The 22,769-nt window shown below is 39.3% G+C and overlaps 1 protein-coding gene across 10 annotated transcripts in view; it reads right to left on the bottom strand.

Annotated features, from left to right (window-relative positions):
- LOC111246162 (glycine receptor subunit alpha-3-like) overlaps positions 1–22,769 on the bottom strand; it is a 122,228-nt gene that overhangs the window by 74,418 nt on the left and 25,041 nt on the right. The gene's annotated exons all lie outside the window — the stretch shown is intronic.

Genomic DNA, 22,769 nt, shown 5'->3' with positions numbered 1-22,769 from the left:
TACAGAGTCCTCGGTTCTAATCAGTTTCTAACACTCACCGCAAATTTAGCTACGATTATTCATTTATTGTCTATGTTTTAGGGTATTACGTTGTTCTGTACGTTTCACTTACTTTTTTTAGTCAAACACTGGCGTCTGTTACAGCCATAATTATATGACCCATGAATTCAAATCCCAAGTTGCCCTCGATCGAAGTATGATGGGTAGGTCTATCCCAGGATCTTCCAGTATGCCAAGCCACGTTTACACAGGGTTAGGCTGTAGTAGCGTTTACTTCTTTAATGAACTAAATAGTTTAGCTGAAGTAAAAAGTTCAATGGCTTTAGAGACGTCGCGCTTCAAAATCCTAAATCGCTGATCAAAGTAGTTTCTTGCTTCATTGATGTGTAAACGTGAACGAAAGATACACAATTAACTATAGGCCGACAATGATTTCTTGCCAAACTCGAATACATTTTTGAAGTAAAAATGGTCTTATATCCATACGTTGACTTGAAATAGAAAAACCTATATTTGGAAAAGTCAGTGGTAGTATATCACAACGCGTTGTAGCTCCAGCAAACCCTATCTCTTAATTAAAAATTGAACATCTAAAAAAATAAATTGAAATTTACTATTCGAGATCCCCTAAAGACAATTACGCTTGTATTGGCTCCCTTTTGAATTGGATGTAAGTTCATGTGGAATCGCTCACGTAATCCATCGCCAAGGTGAGCACGATTTGTGAAACATACGTTCCCCGAATACACAATCTGGATGTTCAGTGGATTTTTAGGAACTAGATTAAATGTTCCGACGATAAATTTCCCTTATATTAACATCCGACTTAGTTATGTTCAATAATAAAATACGGTACATACAAAATAATCTCAATTACACTAAGCTTTATGAGCTTAGTGATTAAAGTTCAACAAAGTTGGCGGTCGCAAACAGCTGTCTCCGTTAGAGAGGACGATTGTACAATGGCGACCAACATTTATTTACGTTTTTTTGGAGCAAATGGCATGCACCACCGATACATTAAACAACAAAACCTACGACTTGAACACAGCAGGTCAATGCTTCCTGATCATTTTAACTCGATCGTCGAACTTCTCCGATACCCACAAAGGGTACATGTGGTGATACGATCCGCTACACTGTTTCCTTAATTTCCAAAAATAGTGCCGTTATTTGCAGGTAGTCACCAAGCTGCCCTATTCAGTTATTAAAAATCTGGAAAATCACTTGCACCTGCACATTTCCAACGATCGGTGTTTTGCCCGCGCATCCAGCCACCGACGAAGGGCTTGTGTGTATCCCGAAATTTAGATATTATCTTATTACTGACTTGTGAAACGATCGAACTGGCGGTTCATATTGGGCAACAAGAAATGTCTATGCAACGAGCCGTGGTACGTGACTTTATAATTCCGTTATTCCCAGTGTCGAAATCTCGAAAATCCCACCAATTGGCGGCCTCAGAATCATTTTCTGCTCGCTCAATTGTCTGTGTCCAGTATCGTTGTCGTTCTGATACTGTTTAGGCTTAAAAAATTTAGCAGTAAAAAATCCTCAACCGATCAATAGTGGGGTTAGGAATTGAAATTGTACCCCATTAGGCCCATGAGGAAAACTGCATTAAATACGCCGACAAACTATACTTGAGAAGACATTTTGATAAAAAATTTCGAGTTTTTAAATAAGCATTTTTACGAGATTTTGGAGGCTTCATAAACATCGTACTAACAGAAAATAATCTGGATACTAATATGGATAGTATATTACTCCGGATGAGATTCTAGAGTAAGATTTTTCTCTTTTTTAGTGCTATCAGCACGAAATACATATGATGGGTTCATTTTATTGCGCAAATCACGACAAAACGAACCGCACCCATCTCCTGCGGAAGCTTCGAACAGTATCCTAAACGATGGTGAGCATATAGCCCTCGTGGCTTCCCGTCCGAATGATGGCGTGCGGACACAGATAGTTGTTTCCCGTCGCTGGGCCTTGTTTCCCAGATAGCATAAACTGTACACAAGCCTTTCTTAAAGATGTATAACCTCATGAGGCGCGTCTGTCTCAGCCCCTCCTGTATGAAATAACCTCGAAAAAACACGCTTTTTAAGGTTTGAATAATTCAGTGCGGTAATCCGGCCATAAGTGACGAGAGCTTAGAGCTATAAAGAAGTACTTGAAAATTTGATGTATGATTTCAGCGTTTTTTTGACAACGATTAAATCTCTGACGATTGATGCACTGGACCAGTAACAAAAAGGCTGTAATGTTAAACGAGAAAAATAACATTTGATAAAATTGAGGTACACCCAAAGCAAAACGGTGGAAGTTACTAATTTCTATTGCTGCTTTATTCAGTTAATATCGCAATTTAATATATTTTTCAAAATCCCATATTAAAAGTTAAGGTCATCTCTGGGTTTCAACTTAGCTTAACGTCGTAAATCGTATCACTTTATATACGTTACATTGTACGAGAAGCTGCTAAGAAACACCATAATTCGAATCATTCGTAAGATATGCCTAGTGTGTTTAACGCTACAACTTTTCCGACGAACAATAAGAAACAGTTTGGCCACGATATACCAACTAAGACTATTTAACTTCATTGAGTGCAAATGTGTTTCTAATAGTTAAAAAAGCTAGCAAAGGCCTCCTTCATGAGAGCGCTGGTGAAGCTTTTGGACAAAAAATTGATTAGCAATCTAGAGTAATTAAGAAATTAGAGAGACGTGATCAGGACGATAAGAAATTATTGCTAGAATGGTAGCTACGTGAGTGGCTCCGTGCGGACCACGTGCCAAGCTGGACGATAAATTTCTAAGGTAACTGAATGGCACAGTAGCACGTACGTACAATGTATACAGGCTTCTCGGTGTTTTGCCTTTCTCAAAAATACAACTTCGACTTATCGATACCGTTGGTCAGTAAAAATCAGTTAATGAAGTGATAGCACGGCAATAAAGTTCGGTCATGCTTATCGCATTGTGCGAGAAACGTTGACGAAAAAACCGTTACCTATCCGTTTTAAGTTAACGTTGCGAGGAACAACAGCTAGGAAACTAGAGAATATAGGCTAGGTAATAATAGCAGCAGCAATACATAAGGCTCGTACCTTTATATACTACCACTGTAAATATACGAGGGCCCATGTTTTTCCTGTGTCTATTATGGTCCGCCGTGTTTCATGGGCTATAGTAATAAGAATTAATTCATTAAAACAATGGCTTATGCGTATTAAATTTACAGTATAGCTTCTGGCTCATCAAATGAGGTACCTTTAACTTCGGAGCGGCAAGAAACACCCTAGTTAAGTGAAGTAGCAGATTTACCAAAAGAAGAATCCAATAGGAGGATTCCCTCTCGCCTCGGTCTCTAGGAGTGTTTATATGCACTTACGTGTCATGTTAACTAACTAAAAAAAAAAAAATTCGCTTCTCAGCGAATTTTGAGAGATGTTTATTTGTGTGTTTATATTTAGCCTTGCTAGAAGGATTAATGCATTTACCTTTTCGCGACCGTCTTGCGCCGCTTCGGATGGTTCCCTCGGCTAGTGAAGGACGGAAGCAATTCATTGACAAGTTTATTTTGGGATATCTGCCTTTTTATTTAGAACGTCTGTCTGCATACGGCACTGTTTCGATTTAAACGCTTGTAATACGAAGGGATTCCGCAAGGACTGAGCTGGACATGAAACAATCTCAGGCCAAGGCCTGTCAAAATTCATCGGATCAATAAAATCTCTATTTAAAATAGAAACATTTATTTCTATTTAACAGCATCAATTTGCGCAGTTGGACAGCGATTATATATTGTCAGTGTTTAGACTAAATTTAACCAACTAAACAGAGTCGCAGTCTACAATCATTACTTCACTGTATTTCTTGTAATTCTCTGTAAATCTTGTAAGTTATCTAAGTTAGCGTTTGCTCGATATTTAACTAGAAATTGCTGCGCTTAAGATTGTTGTAAAGGATCTTTTTCTGCTATCGATCCTGTATCAGGATAGCTCTTCTTCCTATCTTATATGAATATGGTCAATCGGTTGGCAACTACCACTAACTTCAAATGGCACTCACTCTATAACCGCTAATATATGCTTTATTTTTTCCGCTTTAATATAACCTGTCGTTTCCTTGTTTGGAAGCTATGAAACCATTTGTACGCATCACACGACTGCAGTAGTTATTACTAAAGAAACTTCACCGTTAGAAGTTGAGAGGCGCTCCACGCCAACGGGTAACCAAGAAAAATATTCCCATATAGAATCCCTTTGCAGTAAGCTCTTGAAATGCCCGAACAGAATTTGGCTCATACACATATACTAGACTGGATAGCTGCAGCTGATTTTTACAACTGCTGACATACGGTGCAATGGCCTTCAATTCCGTATATAGTTATCGCTTTAATCGTATTTTGCTAGCTAGCAAAGTTGCTAGAACGTATCGTCGAACGATTTCTCTATTTCCAATGCAATCTTAGGTGCTAGACCTTTTTCTGCTAGCAAAATTTCACAGGTCAGAGTAAATTACAGTCACCACAACGCTAAGTGATTACGTTCGTTCGTTCAATAAAGATGTGGTCCGTCACAATCGTCTAGTGATAGTGGCTAGTTCATAGAAGATACACTACTTGTGAATCTGAAAAGGCGCGGACCTTACAGCCGTTCTCTCTTTGAACATTCCACAACATAAATCTATCCTTATCTTCAGCTCTTGTTTAAGAAAGTCTGCGCTATTGGACCAGATCAACTTTCCTTGATTTTTTCTTTGAACACACGGGCTTTAAAACGATGTGAGCTTAGGTCACGCTATGAGTGTAAGAGCTTCTGCACATTCTTGCAGCATAAAGAAACTTCTTAGTTATAATAATAGCTGCTTCGGCAAAGTACCCAGCTCCATTGTCAAGTAAACTAAGTGAACACGTAAAGCCCAAGTACACGAAGATCTTTCGATGTGAAAGGGGTTCCAACTCTGAAACCTCTAGCGAAAGTAACCTTCGTCTTTTGGAATGGTTACAGCATGCGAGAGGCTACAAACAACATCGATGCTCACACGCTGATCAAACAGAGACGCCCGCCTAATATAGAAAAAGATTGGCATACTGTTTGTATCTACACTAACACGACTAGAATTTTGGTGATAATTCGCCGTTCGTTGTCGTACAATCGATAGAACTACGCCGAATCATTTTAGATGATTTCCACGGGTGGGATTAATGGCCGTCAATGAATGCTCGCAATGACACCGAAATACTTGTGACGCACGTATACTACATAAAATGCATCATCTTAAATTATGCTTTCATTAATAATCTAATAATATGGAACATTTACACTTCGAAAAGATAGTGTGAATTAAAAGAAGATATCTTCATCAAATTTCGAAGTGAATCTCCCATCGTACGGGTTTATGGTCCCAAAAAGGTCCAGATCGTTCGCCGTCGTCTTTAGGTTCAACTCAAAGATAGGACATATTATACAAACACATAAAGATCGAAATATTATTAGCTAAATGAGTTTAGCGGAGTCTATTATCCTACTAGGACAAATAAATATCTAAGGATGTGCGAAATAGCATGCATCAAATGAACCCGTCAGTAACTCAGATTCTGTTTTATCCTTGGTACAAGTGTGACCCTTGTCTTACACTGGTTGTTTTTTTAGATGCTTTCAGGGCCTTTGTTAAATTCTAGTTTCAGTAAAGGCTTTTGCTCTTTCCAGAATAATCTAGGCAATGGATACATTGAGCACGGTGGTAGACAGCAATAGTCCCGTTTTAAATGAGCTCGAAAAGGACACAAACCAACAAAGCTATTACGCAGCTAACATCTCATTGTCGAAGTGTCCGAACCTATAATATGAGAAGGCTTGAGGAAGGACGGCATCAATGGGGCAGCGCGTGCACATCCTACTAGCAGGCGCTTGTACATTTCTTGAGGAGGTTCTATTCATTAGAAGACAATGGCAGCAGTGACGAATAAAGCACGAAAATGCAGATTGTTCTTGTCTAGTGGCGACATTATGTACAGAGGCACAGAACAGATGTGGAAAAGATAACGCCGACAGCTAATGCGAGAACAACAAATAATTACATCGCTTTATCGTAGATTGCTAGGTTAGTGGCGGAAATTTTGACGTGTCTGATGTTGAAATGGGTCGGAATAGCAAACAAGTAGAAATTCCCTACGAGTTAACACTCAAGTAGAGAAGGACACGAGATAGGCTCAATATCATGCCATGCAATATCTGCCGTCGTTGCAATGCGTAAGCTGCTGACGGTCGTTTTTTACGAATGATATTTGTCGACCAATAATTGTGCCGTGATTGTCAATGGCGATCCGTGCAGGTTCTAGTAGAATCCAATTGATGATTCAAGTTAAGGCTTCTGGTAAGGAGTTTCACAGCTAGTATTTCATCGTTATTTGTGCCTGCAGATCGGGCAATATAGTTAATATTAGGTTTACGTAAAAGTTATCTATCGAAATAGAGGCTCTGTTGAGATTTTCGAAGCAAAAAACGTTTATGAAAAGCTTGGTTCTTCGTGTTAGTCGGTACCCTTGGAAAATATGCATCTTTCAATGCAGCAGATGTTGTCAATGAACGATCTGCTATGAAAATTATGCAAAAAAAAATTAGGAATAAATATACCACATAATAGATGAAGCGGATTCCGCAAACATATCTCACTTTTCCGTTTCAAAGAGAAAAACTCATTCTGAATTTTTTTGTAACAGGGACTAGCGAAGACCGGTTAAAGTCGGTCTTCTAAGAGAAGCCATTATTTGATAACGAAAAGAAAATATGCACAATAAGGTAATAGTTAGTGGTTTCTCTACGACCAATGTGTTATACCTTTATTTGCCTAGTAAGTTATCTATCACTTAGCTATAGAAGTTAGCCACGATCTCGCTGTCTTAATTCTCTATTATATAACAGCCGATTGTGTCTGCTTAATTTTAAACCTAGGTAGGCTGAGCCATGCTATCCGGTAAAGCAATGCTTCTGCGCTTTTTCCTCTTAGCTGTTTCTGTGATAACGGCTGTTCTCGATAGTGGCGGCAGTCTTTCGTGTTCTTCTTTGACACGAAAGCGTTTGGTAGCTAGAACCTTAGCTTGGATGTTGTGGTCTTAGTCTTTCCGCTGCTCTGTTCTGCTGAGGATGTGTTAAAGAGCGAATATGTGTCGACGCTCTTAGGGAAAGCAGAACGTGCGAGAAATAGGCAGCAACCGATTTGTCAAACAGATGATTTGTAAAGCCAGCTGTCCTATTAACGAAGCAGCCCACCTTAATGTTGTAATAGGCCCGTGGCTCAAGTAGCCATAATCAGGAAAAGGTGATGGTCGTAGAGCAAAAACTAGGGACATGATTCATTTTAGAACATTTTTTTCTACCTGCTGCCGTCGGGTGATATGTGCTTGAAACATCATACAGCTAACGGCATTTCAACGAACATCTATTTGGTACATAATAATATAATAGGATGCGAGTTTTATAATAGCGGCTTTCGAGGGCCATGTAGCAGATCGATCTTCCTGCATCCCAGTACAAATAGCAACGCGAACTTAATTTTAGGTAAAGCAATGTGTCAGCCGAAAAAATCTATCTGATATAAACGAAGTAAGTTGCGCTCTATGACAAAGTATTGTTTTTTACGCTCATATGAGAATGTTAAACGACTGAACGATGCGCCCATTGAGTGACAGAGTGACTCTAACCAGTTAGTAGTGTAAAGCTATTATATTTCCAGTACCTGGCAGTGTCTCTGTCCAGTAATAACCATCCGTGTACGGTTCTTTTAATATTGACATCTCGTTTCGTCTATTTCAATCAATTTTTGCCGTTGCCGTTCCCGGAAACCGTCCGTTCCTTCGTTACAATATGCGCTTAAAGCTACTTTTGGCGCTATCTGAATAAAGTTCGGTGTGGCTCTCCACGTCTACTTTCTGCCATCGAGCACACGGTCTTTGAAGTCATTAAGGCTATTCGGACAATAGATTTTTCAGCGTCAATGTCTCCTCACGATAAACAGCTAAATTTTCTGTTGAAATAGAGCTATTACCGTGTTATGGCTACGGTAAGGTGGCCGTTGTTTGAATGATCACCTACACATTGAGGCAAATTGCTCACTACAAACGTTTAAGCTAGTCCTTAATCCGCATCGGTGGCCCTAATCAGAGTGATCAGCGTAGCACTTGACTGGTGAAAAATGCTTAAATTCAAAATAAACGACACACAACAAGGACGATGTCCTGGATTCGAAAATGTCTGTGATACCATGAGCTTACTCATTCGATTGGTCCGTCGATCAGAACAACCAACATTATATTAGGTCACGTTACCGCAATATACACTTTGGCGGTGACATTCAAAGCTATTTCTAGGTATGTTCTCAGTCATTTCGATAGAATGCAGAAACGGCATTGACGGAAAGCGGCACAATGCGCGATTAGCCGCAACTCTAACTGACCTATTTTTCCCCGCAGCCCGACGCATGTCGCTGAGTAACAGTCTAGGAGCTCTCTTGGGCGTATGAACTCTTGTCACCATGTGAAATAGAAATTCCAATTAATCTGAAACATTTCTTGGGCTATAAGTAAACCGCGACAAGCCGAGCACGTTTCGTATTTACCCTATCTTTGCCCAAAATGAAGGTTTCTAGCAAAAAATCAAAATTAAATAGATAGACACGAACGATAGTATTCTGGGTAAGCGTCACATAGCTCTACCGTAAAGAAATGGTAGCGATTTGGCACGTAAACGCATCTGTGCATAGAGGAAACTTAGAGTAAGGGTAGACTTAGCACTACCCAGCAAAATTTGACCCCCATCTCCTATGCTTTGAACACGATGCTGCAAACAAGGAACAATTAGCTGCTAGATATAGCCGTGGAAATTTTCCAAATGATGATGCTACTGCCTATGATAATACTATATGAAGCGAAATGTCTGTTTTGCGTAATCAGTCAAGGAAAACACCATGTATGGTTCGCTGATAAGGACCCTGGCTGGTCCTCTTTCGCTGTCACCTTAGTCACAGTGTTCTTACGCTGACATAATACTTCTACAGCTTACTATATTTTTCAGTCTTTAAATAATAAAACCAATATAACCACAAAGATCATTTTGAGCGCCGACCAATTCTAACATATAATAAGCTTAAAATTAAGACGATTTCATACGAAATGTTTGCTATCCTGTTGAACTACCACATGTAAACCAGCCTATATCTTTCCGTTTACAAATTTATCCGTTGTGAACGAACACCGAAAGTATTGAAGATCAGAATTGCTGAGCTATGGCTATAGTGCATGTTCTCCGTATAACGTTGGCTAACTCACATAACGAAACGCCTCCAATACATGCAGTGCAATAGCTGCTTTATCCAAATACGCTTATCGATAGGATAACCAATAATGACAATCAACTAGCTAAATTGTAAGGACAACCAACAAAATTCATATATAATAATCTGCTTACATGGGCATAACTATCTTAAGTTAAGGATGCGCGGATACATTTTAACATTGCGCGGGTGGACTAAATTCATTGCCGACCCTGAAACGCTGAGAGCTGAATGACGACAACTGGGCGAATCTGCGGGAGAATCCTGAAGGTAAAACCGAGCGAGGTCATATTTAGTGCTACGCATTCGTAAAGCACTCGGCAACGTTACCGCGGCTCTCTGTCCACCTACCACATGGTCATTGCTACGGTGCCATGGCTCACGTGCCCTATACCTCGCTTTCACCTATTGGATTACGTCGACTGCTTACTCGAACGCTAGCCGGGAACTAGATCTCAACTCGACGCAGCCACTGCGTAAATCTATCGTTCCCCTAGCCTCTCCCTGTTTGTTGCTCAAGAGTGTGACAGACAAAGCTATCGTTCATATCTAACCCTTTCTCGTTTTACTCCAACGATAGGGCCGCCTCTCTTTCAGCGTGCCAGCATGCATTTTATACCCATGTATAAGTCGACAAGTGTACCTGTACTAACGTGTTGGGGGAACCCATCGTGTCCGTACCGTCGGCTCTATTGTACCATTCCGCCGTTAGGAACGTGGGGCCGTCAGGGTATACGGACGTGCGATAGCGCACCATAAGAGCAACAAAATTCGTCTCTGTTAATCTTACATAGAAGCTTAATTGTCTCTTCCTTGCTCATCATACATTGGAAAAAACAGGTTCTTCTTGACTGGCTTGTGAACGTTAATAATGCTATCGTTATTGTTCAAGATGACATCATCATGTGACCTGCCGGTTTAAGTCCTATAGCATTATTCTAGCAGCTGTACATTTAGCTGCTGTAACTTGCTGCTACATACATTTTCATACATACATATATCACTTTTAACTTTTTTCCACTTTGTAGCACACTTAATTTTTTTTGGATCTAATCTTTTGGATAATCGTAAGTTAAAAACAATGCAGCGTTTTGAGGCTACTTTAGCTTTAAGTTTAGAAGTATCAATGACTAGTGGACCCACTGAGACAATAGACGCCAGCTAGGGTCCAGTTTTTCGATGCCATAACTAGTTTACCAGTCCTCCTGACAGGGTAAAAAAAAACTATCTGAAAAATAGGAAGAGGTAAATTTTCAAACTGATCGCGATCATATAATTAAACGAGGTCCGTTAATAGAAGACGAGCAAGGGGACGCACAGGAACTGTACTAGCCTTTTTAACCCTCAAATACTGCCTCTGGATTGTGCAATAAGGACTCATTTCTATTACGCCGCTAGACGAAACACGGACTATGGAAAGAGAACAGAGCAAATAACAAGAAACGTAGCCTTAAACGCATACGGATGACCGGCTGTTCTAAATGTAACAAAAGTAAAAAAGATGATATCTATGAACATTTTTGCCTCCCTAAGAAATTTAGGCAAATCGAGGAGGTTCTAGGCATTAGTTTTCAAGCAACTGCCTAGAAACCTACTGAATTATTTTTTGCCTAAGATAAAATAGACGATTTGAGCATGATATAAGTACATTTGTGCTTGAAATTCTTTTTAGCTTTTTTTGTTAGAGAACCCTTTTCGATATACATGAATATATACAAAGTGTCTCAAAAGAGTTGCACAGTGTCTACCGGCTCATAAATGGAGCAAAAATACAAAAATAACATTGAAAGACTTTCCGGACCAATGCGGTTTACAACTAATCGGATAAAAGATGTCTTTTGAACAAATAGAGCTGTTCAAGATGTTCACTGACAGCATTTTGGAAGACATTAACAACCTTCCCCAGCTAACAAAGGAAAATACAGCGAAACATCTTAAAAATCTGTAAGACGTGTATAAATCTTGTATCTGACATATAAGCAAATTAGGAGTTCATCTCATTTTAAGATGTCGTTGATCGGAAACCTACATGTTAATCATTGTACATACTATCAATGAAGATGATTCGGACAGAAGAAAACAATTTCGTGTATTACACTTAGAAAAATGTTTTTGGGAAGGCTTATTTGAGCGATGAAGCTGCATTGAAGTTAAATCGTATAAATAATCAAGATAATTGCACTTTCTAGGCAATTGTAAGTCCACTTGTTACACGGGAATACTAATTTGTCAAGAGATACAGTCTGATGCGGCATTTCAAACAAAGGATTTAGTGGACGACTCCTTTTTGACTGACAATTACCTGAAAATCATTGCGGGTATCGGCTTTACCACACATTCAGAAAAGCTTTGGTGAAGATAGTGCTTTTTGTTTTCATTAGGATGGAACAACTGCGCAGCATCATCGCAATGTAGGAGCATATCTTTATGAGAATTTTTCAAAGAGGTAGGCTGGACGAGGAGGTTTTACAGGACACCCTCTCCACTCCTCAGGCTTGGCGCCAACAAATTTTTTCTTGTAAAAATATCTTAGAAATAAATTCTACGCTAGTGAAGAGATGACACTAAGAGATTTGACTTGAAAGGAAATGTTTGTTAAGGTTTGTGAATAAATAGCCCACCGTTGTCAGAAGCGTGTTGATCAAAACGGCACATCTATGACAGAAGGAAGAGTTAAACATAGTATGTAGTTTCTTTTGCAATTTAAATTTGTATAATGTGTAAATTAAAATAAGAGCCATAATAAATCGAACTGTATATACATTTTTTGATACTCCCTTATATACGTAGCTGTTACAAGCGAACTCGGTGAGCTTCGAAGCTGACTGACCTTTGAACTAATCGGGCATAAGCATTTATATATATATATATATATATATATTTTTTTTTTTTTTCACAAATTTGTTTTAGAGCTTTAACAGCTTCTGGACAGCCATATAGCTACCATTTGCGTTTTCTAATCTGTTTTTTAATCTGAAATTCCTTGAAGTAAATCGACAATAAAGTTTATTTGTCCACTAGTTACCATTCTAAATCATGGAAAGGCGCATAATCAGATGGCCTTGAACCAGAAGAATAAGCGGATTGAGGCCAACGTTTAATATTCCTTTTCTCGATCCAGGAAATAGTTGACGTCCATTGCAAGTGCTACCATCATCATCCTGGGTCCGAAATTACCCGACACTGCGAACGATCTTTCCCCAGAGCTATACCATTCTCTCGCCTTGTCCTTCTTTGGCTGTCGGTAGAGATTGAGCCATGCATCGTTCATAAGATGCTGTTCTCCACATAGTTTTTTTTGTTGACTAAGAATCCGCAAATCGCCTCTGGAACATATCACATGTATTCCTAACTGGACTCAAGTAAATTTAGGGACAACCCAATTTTCCTCAGCATTCCAGTATTTACATTATAATTCTATAATACATTACGTGTGAGATACAAGCTTTGGGCGACAGAGTCCTTAGACTTAAGGCTCATCTTCCATTAAAGGATTTTTTGATTGCAGTATGACCTTCTCGTTCGTCGGGTCCCGATACCTGGTTTTCTTGCTGGTTTTCAACACTTCAGTCCCCGTTCTTGAAAGGGTTGTGCTATTCACGTACTTTCGCTTGTAGCCTCTTTACCTAATATATTCACTAATCCTTAATAAATTCATGCGTTGGGCTCAATGGCCACAACACAGCGTTGTGGCCATCGAGGGAAAAATCTACAATTTAGCGTCCATTTTCGCAATGATTTTGAAAAATGTTTTTTTCTTGTTTACGGTAATCAATTTCAACAAGACTGCAGTATCTTGTTATCCGAATTTTGTCTCTTAGAAACGTATAGCTTAGGAGTTATCTGATTTCAAAGTCAGCCGCATTCGCTCGTGACTGCAAAAGGATAGAGAATTTATAATTTGTTATTTCTAAAGATTTAAAAGCGGTTCTAGATTGATCGTGGTGGCTCGCAGCAGAATCTACCCCTACACAGAGATGCGAAAGAGTCGGCCGAGTCTATTAGATTCAATATCCCTTAGAATGAGGTGTCATCATTTGTTCCCAACACTCATTATGTAATGTGTTTTTGGTATGTTGAGGTGCAATAACTAATATTTTGTTTTTGTGCGCCTTTAATTAAGGATTCAATTAGTATTTATTTAAATTCGATTACCAAATGGGATTAGTCATACGGCATCGATTTTTATGTTTAGTTATTAACGAAAAAACACTTGAAGACTACTATCACTATTGTGTTTGGGCCATAACACATTAGAAATGCAACGAACTTAGCGATACACCCCACCTACCTAGGTCATGCACCTACAAAGTCGCAAATAATGCAGCGAAGCTATTCTGTGAAAAAATGTATTGAAACATGCCAGACTATTTACTGTCGGCAGGTTACGTGTAAGGCATCTAAATAACAGCGTCTTATTAGATCTTTTCTCACGTATAATATTTTGTCCTTCGAAGTTTATAGGGATTTATAAATGGCAAATAAACAAAAAGCCAAGAAGCAGAAGGCCTATATACCTACCATCTATGCGGTAGTATTCGGTCTTCCTCGTCACCGAGGGAACTCAATGACATCTACACTATGAGTAGCCTGTAGAATTCTATTTGTGTCCGTAGGCGGGTCTGCCAATCAAGGTTACTTTTGTTGTGTGTGCCTTTGTTGAACATGTACTGAGTGATCAGCAAGTTATGCATTGCTATAAGAAGTGGGCCAACATTTAATAAAAAAAAAAGAAATAAAAATTAAAACTGATAGGAAAACATATTGGTGCCAGAAAACAAATCTTAGAAGACGCCTAACTTTGATTCAATTGCACAGGCTAATCAAAATATTATATATACAGCCTATAAGAAGAGTTTTCTCTGGATTGTTTTCCTTCCTTCTTTTGTATAAAATAAGGCTGTCTTACAGAGAGAGAAGTTAAAATAAATTGGACAAGAACGTTATCTTTAACACTTTTACAAATAAGAGCGTTAAGATGTGAACGGCGACATAGTTTCCGTTGTTTCTACCTGGAAGTAAGCGAATGGGTGGAAGATAATGCTGGAAATCCCACTGTATGCCGCACACAACTGTCCCCGAAGTCAGAAGAATTCCTTTCAGGACCATTTGCAGACTTATTCTTTCTTTCTGCCTTTGATATTCTTAGGCACCACATCAATGCCTAAGCTCTACCTACCTAGCAACACATGTTTGGTAGCCATGGGTTACTATGGGTACGAAGGCTGAATGAATGCCTTTGTTGCCGCTCGGTATCAGCACAAACGTCATATTTCTACCTACTGCTGCGACATTTGGACAGACAACGAGGCCTAGTTGTTCTGGCCTTCTCTTAAGGCGCGTGTGGGTAGGACATATTAACACTTGCCTGAACAATCTACATGACCCAACCACAGTAGGTCTTCAACAGCTTCGTGGCTTAAAACGCAGAATCATTGTTGAGAATTAGCAGCACAAAAGGTTTTGCTAAAGGCGAGACACTTCTTTACTAATGTAGACAGTATGTTCATACAAGCGTTTGTTGAGCGATAGCATGTATATCTTATCAATCACTTCGTCACAGTAGCTTCGCTTACGTAGTAACAGGACGACCCTAATATCAATGAAGAGCAATATCAGTTGGACGAAAAAACAATCATTCTAACACATCATTATTACGTATCAAAAAGGCATACAAAAATATCGCTTTTTATAAACACAGCAAGAGCACCATAATAGCATAATTCAACTGTGTAGCGCCACTGAAATACCTCAGTCGAGCGCCTAAACGAACCTCAAGAAGTCACTCAAGGAAGCTGCTTTTAAAAATGCGCTTAAAGGGTAACGAAATCTAAAGGGAAAATCAATCGATCAGATGTAGTACATCGTCATAGAATCTGTAAACAAAGCTTCTTTACAATAACGGTCTCGTAATACTTCTTCGTACCGATGCTACAATTGGTAAATTGTCTCGACCGATAAGGGCAGTCCTAAAGATGCTCGTCAGTAAAAGACGACTCTGTTGAACCTTACCTTTATACTAGTGAAGGGGCCTCTAGCTAGCGTACAGCATCGTCACAAGTAGGCCAAACGGGTCTCTGGAACGAGAAGATACTGACAGGAAAGAAACTCAGCGTAGCAACAGGAACTACGAGGAATCAGAGTCCGAAACAAGCTGCAGAGCCTATCACAGGGTTTTCTGCAAATTATTAGACCGTAAAAGCTACGTTCGTAGCAGAGCAGCTCTGCAAGAAGCCGGTTGCCACGAGAGTAAGATGCTCAAAGAGAACACTAATTCGAATATAGTGTTCATAGTGCCCTGAGGTGAATGACTATTGAAGGAACGCAGGCAAGCAAAACTGAAATATCTCTTGATCTAAATAAGCAAAACAAATTCCGAGGCACGATTTTGAAAGATTTCAAGCTAGTCAAGAGGCTCGACCAGAATAGTATAACGGTGGCTTGGAACGCACTTACGCAGGAATAGGGAACTGCATGTTCGAAATCACTACACTTAGATCCCGACAGCGATGTACGAGTTAGCGATATTCTCCATCTATTATTTGAAACTTAGCCGCCCAGATCAGTTCAGAACAAGCGCATATATATACGTATATATATGTATGTATGTATGCCAGGATCTAGTTGAGAGAAATAAAAGTTCTACTATATTTAAAAAACTGCTCATCTTACGAACACGGTAAGATAGATTTAACGACGTACTTCTGAAAAACAGGTACTATTATTATAGATCTACATGCAGTATGTATACGATTAGCTATTGTACATGGAAAAACATGTACATAGACCCATAAGAAACAAACCGATCACTTGAATAACCAATGTGTCAATATAATTAATATATGTATATATATATATATATATAAATAAAAAATATAATAATAACTAAAATCAAGGTAAGACGGCAAAAAAGGTAGAACTTTATTCATCACACGAAAGCTACGTGGCGTTGGAACCATTTTCAGCCAGGCCCCAGGCACGACTTACATCCAGGTATAATCTTCGTGGCTTGCATTATATAATATAATGTCTAAGGCAGATACAGCCAGCTAAGACTTGTAGTTTATTACTTAAAAGAAAGAAGTGTGCCACATCGTCTAGCTTTATAATAAAAAAAATTTATAAAAATTTATAAAATGCAAAAAAACGCAACGTTTTCGATTTATCCATAACCGATTTTACCTAATCATCGGCACTTTATAACGAGTAAGTTCTATCGAATGGTGGATTCTATAGCAACGTATCTTCATACATTCGACCACTTCCTCTGTCCCAAGTTTCTATTCTTGCTAGTTTTAGGCTTTCAGTGTTCATTAATCTCGGAATCTCTGCATCGGAGCATCTGGCGACAGAGATGTGGCCAGTCAACTCGCCTCGCAAAAAATACACACGACTTGCCGTCTTGCATTAGAGTATTAGTAGTTCAAAAATGAACACCGATCACGTCTTTAAAAGACAGTACAATTTCAAAGACAGGCGGTCTGGATTTTAAACTAGGAGTATATAAACTTTGGTCCGCTCTAGGGGCGAAATGGGAAGAACCGCACGAAAATTTAAAGTATTTATGATTAGTGAAAAGTTCAATAATCGTATAGCCAATACAATGATTTGCAATGCTGCTTTAAACTACTTGAGCAAAACTTGAATTTGAACTGTGGCAAAATAAGAAATCGAAACTATTTCCTGATTAGACCCTATTCGAAACGGTAACGCATCGAGACTTCAACAAAGCTCTCAGTTACCCCTTCTGACTCTAATGACACCGTTTCTGATTTGGAGAGGGCGAATCATTTCCGGATGAGTTCTTTTAGCTTTAACGGCACACTTACTGGTTTATGGTTATTTATAATGTACGGCGTTTGCCTGGCAATCAAAACGACACATGGTTAGCGTCCCCGTTACGAATGTAAGACTGCTATTTGGATTAGAGGTTAGCTAACGGCTATAATACCTCTGACGAACGAGTGGGCGGAACGAGGGACGAAAGGAACCATGTGAAGCGAAATAACATCCCATCCGGACTGAGCAAAAAACAATTGTCTTTGTTAGATCGTTATTTACCTACCGCTTTCATTGCTCGTACCCGAGACAAGCTCTTTACCGAGGTACGCGTCAATACGACCCGAGCAGGTCCTGGCATCAACAATATTCGTATAAACAGTTCGAAACTTCTGAACAGAATTTATGTTTAGTGATGACATTAATTGTTCAATTCTGCACCACGACCTGAGCGGCTTCAATCCCGTGGCTCTACAAACAAAACATTTACTTGATGATTTTTCCACAAGGGCACGTACATCTATCATGATGATACTCATTCGATGACAATACCTCCCCTAAATGTTTCTGCTCAGTTTTTGCCTCGTTTCAAAAAGCATTGTCTACTTTATAAAGTCGGTCTATAGAAAATTTAAACGCTCACATGCATGCTCAGGAGAAACTGTTGGAAACGAGTATGACTAGTTACACTATTCGACGTGTGTCTGTATTGCACGAGCGTACAGCCGCAGAACAGTGGCAATGCCCCGCAGCGACGACGTTTGGACTGCAGTCATTCACATGGTCCACGGGGCATTGCTTGAACTGAGAATTGAGACAGGTAACGAATACGTTAGACTCTGTGATGTAATCATGTGTAATACACATACATAATGCACTTGATAATTTATATGTACATGTTCATGCAGGCTATACAGTGTCCAAGATCGCAAATGAAGATGCCCAAATGAACTTCAGAGATAACACGTTCCGGGTAACTCGAGGAGAATAGCATTAGTTCCAAAACAGAGCTAATTTTGGTCAGCTTAGTAGTACACTGCAAATGGAGTACGGTAACTAGTATTGACTTTTAATGTTTTTCATCAGAATTTCGACACGCTATTGAACTCATATCTATTAGAAAAATCGTTGCTAGGTGGTTGCGAGAAGATCTATTTAAAGATGTGGCAGTCCATATGACCGTGTCCGACATCTATGTAGATGTTGCGCCGCGATAACTTCTCGAGCTTATAGATATCCAGAAAATTTAATTACTGCTTTTAATGAGTGAAGTATTACAAGCTCGAAGGTGGCTCATGAGCTTAATAGAACGCAGTGCTGTTCAACATATTTCGGATCAATTCGCACGACTTAACAAGATGGCTTTGGGAGGCCCACATTAGCGTTTAGATTAATCAGAAGAAAACCATCTATAAGCTCCATAAAAAATCTCTGATGATGAATCAATTCCGAAGCGAAGCTTATTGATGCAAATGTTGCGCGCAATAGTGCTTACGGAACAGTCGAGGCAAGAGAGCTTCTACAAAATGTTTAAGATGTGATGATTAACGAGTGTTCCTAATTATATGTTATGCTTTAACATGGTAAGACAACTTTATTGATCTGTATTTGTGATAATACTTTATAATAGTTAAAGGGTTAGCGTCGTTATTTTGGTGTTCAGTATTGATTATCTATAGAAAAATGGACTTTACTAATCTCGACTGATACCGTACCCAACGGCGTTCGGCGCTTCGTCGGTAATATTGAAGCAAAATGTCGCCACAGCGGCCCACACTTTGGAGGGCATAACATTAGCACATTTCGAATGAATCGATACGGCTGTCTTGCTGATCCAAGATGGCTGATAAATTCAACTTATGAAAAGGCTGCAGTTGTGACGGGGTTCGCCTTGCTTCTATTAGGTCTTCGATTACTGGTTGCGCCTCAGTGATTCTAAAACACTTAAAACCATCTCGATTCTTCGTAGTGGTGTCCGAATATACCCTACACACAGTACGTACCATGCCACACTATAGAAATTTTACATGTACATTAAATATGTTTTGAAAAATTTACTTTGGTAAACATTAAGCGTTCTCGTCGAAGATACCTCGGCCGATGACCAACCTAAAATTTTTTGTTGTTAATGGTCGTGCAGCTGCGACGTTATGTCTTTCTTGATCAATGGTAAATCACGGTAATAGCTAGAACCATTCATGTTGTCCTAGAGGCAAGCAAATTTACCATGAATAAAATGAAAATTAATACATTTTCTTTAAGTGGACTCCAGACGGAGTGAACGGTTTCAGCGCGGTGCCTGATATGAGTACATCCAGGCCTATAGAGCAATTAAAAGACGTACTTATTTAAACTTACTTTTGGGTTTTCAGCAGATTGCTTCAAATAAGCCATGCGACTCTTTTAAGGCGAAACTAGCTATAGTGCCCGTTCTTTTAACGAATCAAGAGTCCCATTACCTCATTTCTCTGATCAGCTTCCGCTTTGATCGACCATCTACGGCTGGAGTAACGAAAAGAACGAGAGGTATCATCTGAAACAAGCTTACATTGCCATTTGTCTCCTTGAAGGTAGAAGTTGTTTAGCATAAAACTACAACGGCTCGCGTTAGTATAGCGTCTAATGTACGACACGGATAGTCGTCCAAAATGATTCATTACCTTTTTTAGTAACTTGGAGTAATATTATGGACAAGCAAATACAGCGCAGTATCCGACGTTGCCAATGCGTATACGTTTAATATGCCCAAAAATATCACTCCGTTGAACTATCGTTCGTAAGCATACTAACACAATCACTTTATTCCACAAACGCATATTCAAAAAAAAGGTATCACCATGTTAAAAATCTTATAGAAAATAACGCACTTATCGACGAAAGAGTGTAATAGAAAATGTTCGTTTACTTACATAAACCGTAACCGGAACGAAGAAAATTTTATGTCATAAAAAAATAGCAGAAATCATGAAATACTCTTCATTTGATAGAATTCTGATTAACGAAGCGTAGATATATTATGACTGTAATCAGGTATAGACAAGTTGTACAAAATACAAAAGGGGTGCTTTATATTAAGATTAGCGAGTCGTTTGCCGAAGTGCTGCTGAAAAAACTACTTAGACAGTACCGACAAGTGAAGACATTACGTTTTGATGTTTACATACATTATCGATTTATTATGAAGAACGAAAAGAATAATGGTTTGTTAGTGTTTGTTGCTATGCCGCCTGAGCTACGCATTGAATCTGTAATTAGTTATAAGCAAGGCGATCGAATACGGGACTTCTTGCTCGAAGTATGGTCCCAAATCAATGGGTGTAATATGGATAACTAGTCATGTCTATGAATTATAGCTTCCAATACTATACTACGAAGTGAAGTAGCTATTATTATTATATCGTTTGTGTGCCAATTATCTAGCGAAATATGCAGATTTCGTTTTAATATTGCCTTAAATAGGACCACACGAAATTGCTGACTACGCAAAGATCAAATGACGTGTTTGACCGCGACAACCTGGTGTCGTTGAGCTCCAGTCCAAACTGGAGACTCCAAAAACAGGAGTCTCCAGCTTTGCAGGAGAGCAAAACTGCACCTCCTAGTTTTTCACAGCCGAGTCACTTATTTAGAAAAGTGTCTAATAATGACAGAGAATGACTATCGGATCGACAAGTCGACCCTGCTACCTTGACTAAGCATGATGCCTCTGAATGAAGCGCTCGAGAACTTCAACTTGGATTAACCCAGCCGTGTCTACGAAAACTTTATAGTCTGCGAAGGAACCACGTACGGATCGTGCATTCTCTTTTAGACCAATTTGCCTGTATACAATGGCTTACAGAAATTCATATATCATTTGACTAAGCGGAATATCATATATTCAAACGACATTCCATATATAAGGGTATCGTTAGATTCCTCTGTCTGTATCTAGAACAAAGATGTCTATGTTAAACGCAGCTTGCGGTGCAGAACCCGGTACAGTGGCGAAAAGTGTTTCTAAGAAGACCATCCACACAGACCTTAATATCAAATCATTGAATTAGAAGCCTCTTACGCTATCTTACCGACGTGCACTCCCAACTGAATTTTCGTAGGGTTTGTTTTTTAAACCGCTTAAAATACACATATATTGCAATATATAAATTTTAAAAAAAAAACGAATGATTAATCTGTCTACTCAGTTTTGTCTCGACTGCTCTGTTGTCCGAGCTTTATGGCAGCGATAAATGAAGGCTGAAAACGTTGAGCGCGGAGCACAATTTTTCGTACACAGGCGGATACACACGACATAAACTTATTAGAGGGTGGATGCAAAGGTTCTTTCTTCAATCACAGAGACAAACAACACAGAAGTGTAGGTACTATCAGGGGCATTGTCGAATTTATTAGCCTGTTCGGTCCCAAATAATTTTCATGAAACATAGTCGATATTTATAAATATCAAATTTATTGGTGGAACAATTATGAAAGCAAACCGATTAATTTTGACGAGGACTGATCATTGATGTATTACCAATGCAGCTATTGTTAGGTTAGTGCTTGGTACTCTTACTAGGAGTAAGTTCCAGTGGTACATGATATTATGTGTGCCAAAAACAACATAATCATATACAAACTATTTTAGTGATTTAAAAGAAGACTGAATGAGCATATTATGTGTACTATACACCATGCACCTATATAGTAACTGCATATAATTTATTTTCCTTTTCGATCGTTTCTGCAAAACCTCTCAGGCTTGTTATATTTTTAAAGCTTTTCGCATCATTCATAGTTCTCAGGTGCGCATTGCTCGTTGCTTTGAGCAAGAAAAAATTTGCTTTCTGCATTAGGTACATCGGTTCTCTCAGTGGCATTTGACGTGAACACGTAAATAATTGCTTATTATTTTCGTTGCTAGCAATTAACGAGTGGCGTCATTCGTACTCGTGACGGAGTACTCTAACTCCACTGATTCTTTTCCTTCAGCAGCGTACTTGAAGAGGGCATAACCGGTAGCACATGCCAACGACGCGGTTCCCAACGAAATCTCGCGACACAAATGAGGTCGCAGCTGCATCACGAACCACCAGGGAACCCTCCAAGTGCAGATGACTGAATCGTGCTACTGTGGGAAACGAGAGTGCTTATCGTGTCCCTCTCGCAAGGGGAACGGTTGTCGAGGACCACTGCCGCGCTATGACGGCTGATGTTGGATTTCGCCGGCAAAAAACGAGCGTACCATTTCAAAAATAGAGACATTCGTGCGAGTCATACTCGTCATCTACGCTCGCCTTTCGTCGTTTGAAATGAGCCTCTAATGTGTGATACTATGCTTTCTTTTTGCCCGTTTGACTATCTAACCACGTGTTTTTCCTGCTAAACTTAGGGATACGTTGTGGTCTACGTTCAAATACGAGCATAGACACACTTTGGATTATGTCGGGACCTAGCCGTCTGAAATAATACTAAACTCAACTACGGTTTTTTAGTAGATTTTAGCTAAACTGACCAATAAAGTATGATGGTATGAACTGGCTTTGGGTAGCCTATAGCACTCGACTTTGCACTGCGTTAAAACGGGCCGCAACAAGCCGACACACTTGCTTATTTCATATGCACAAAAGGGGCAAGAGCTCTAAATCTCCTGTCCTGTTCTCCCAC

The sequence above is a fragment of the Varroa destructor genome, unplaced genomic scaffold (assembly GCF_002443255.2).
Source record: "Varroa destructor unplaced genomic scaffold, Vdes_3.0 BEIS01000003.1, whole genome shotgun sequence".
In the NCBI taxonomy this organism is placed as follows: domain Eukaryota; kingdom Metazoa; phylum Arthropoda; class Arachnida; order Mesostigmata; family Varroidae; genus Varroa; species Varroa destructor.
This window is presented reverse-complemented; position numbering and strand designations above follow the sequence as displayed.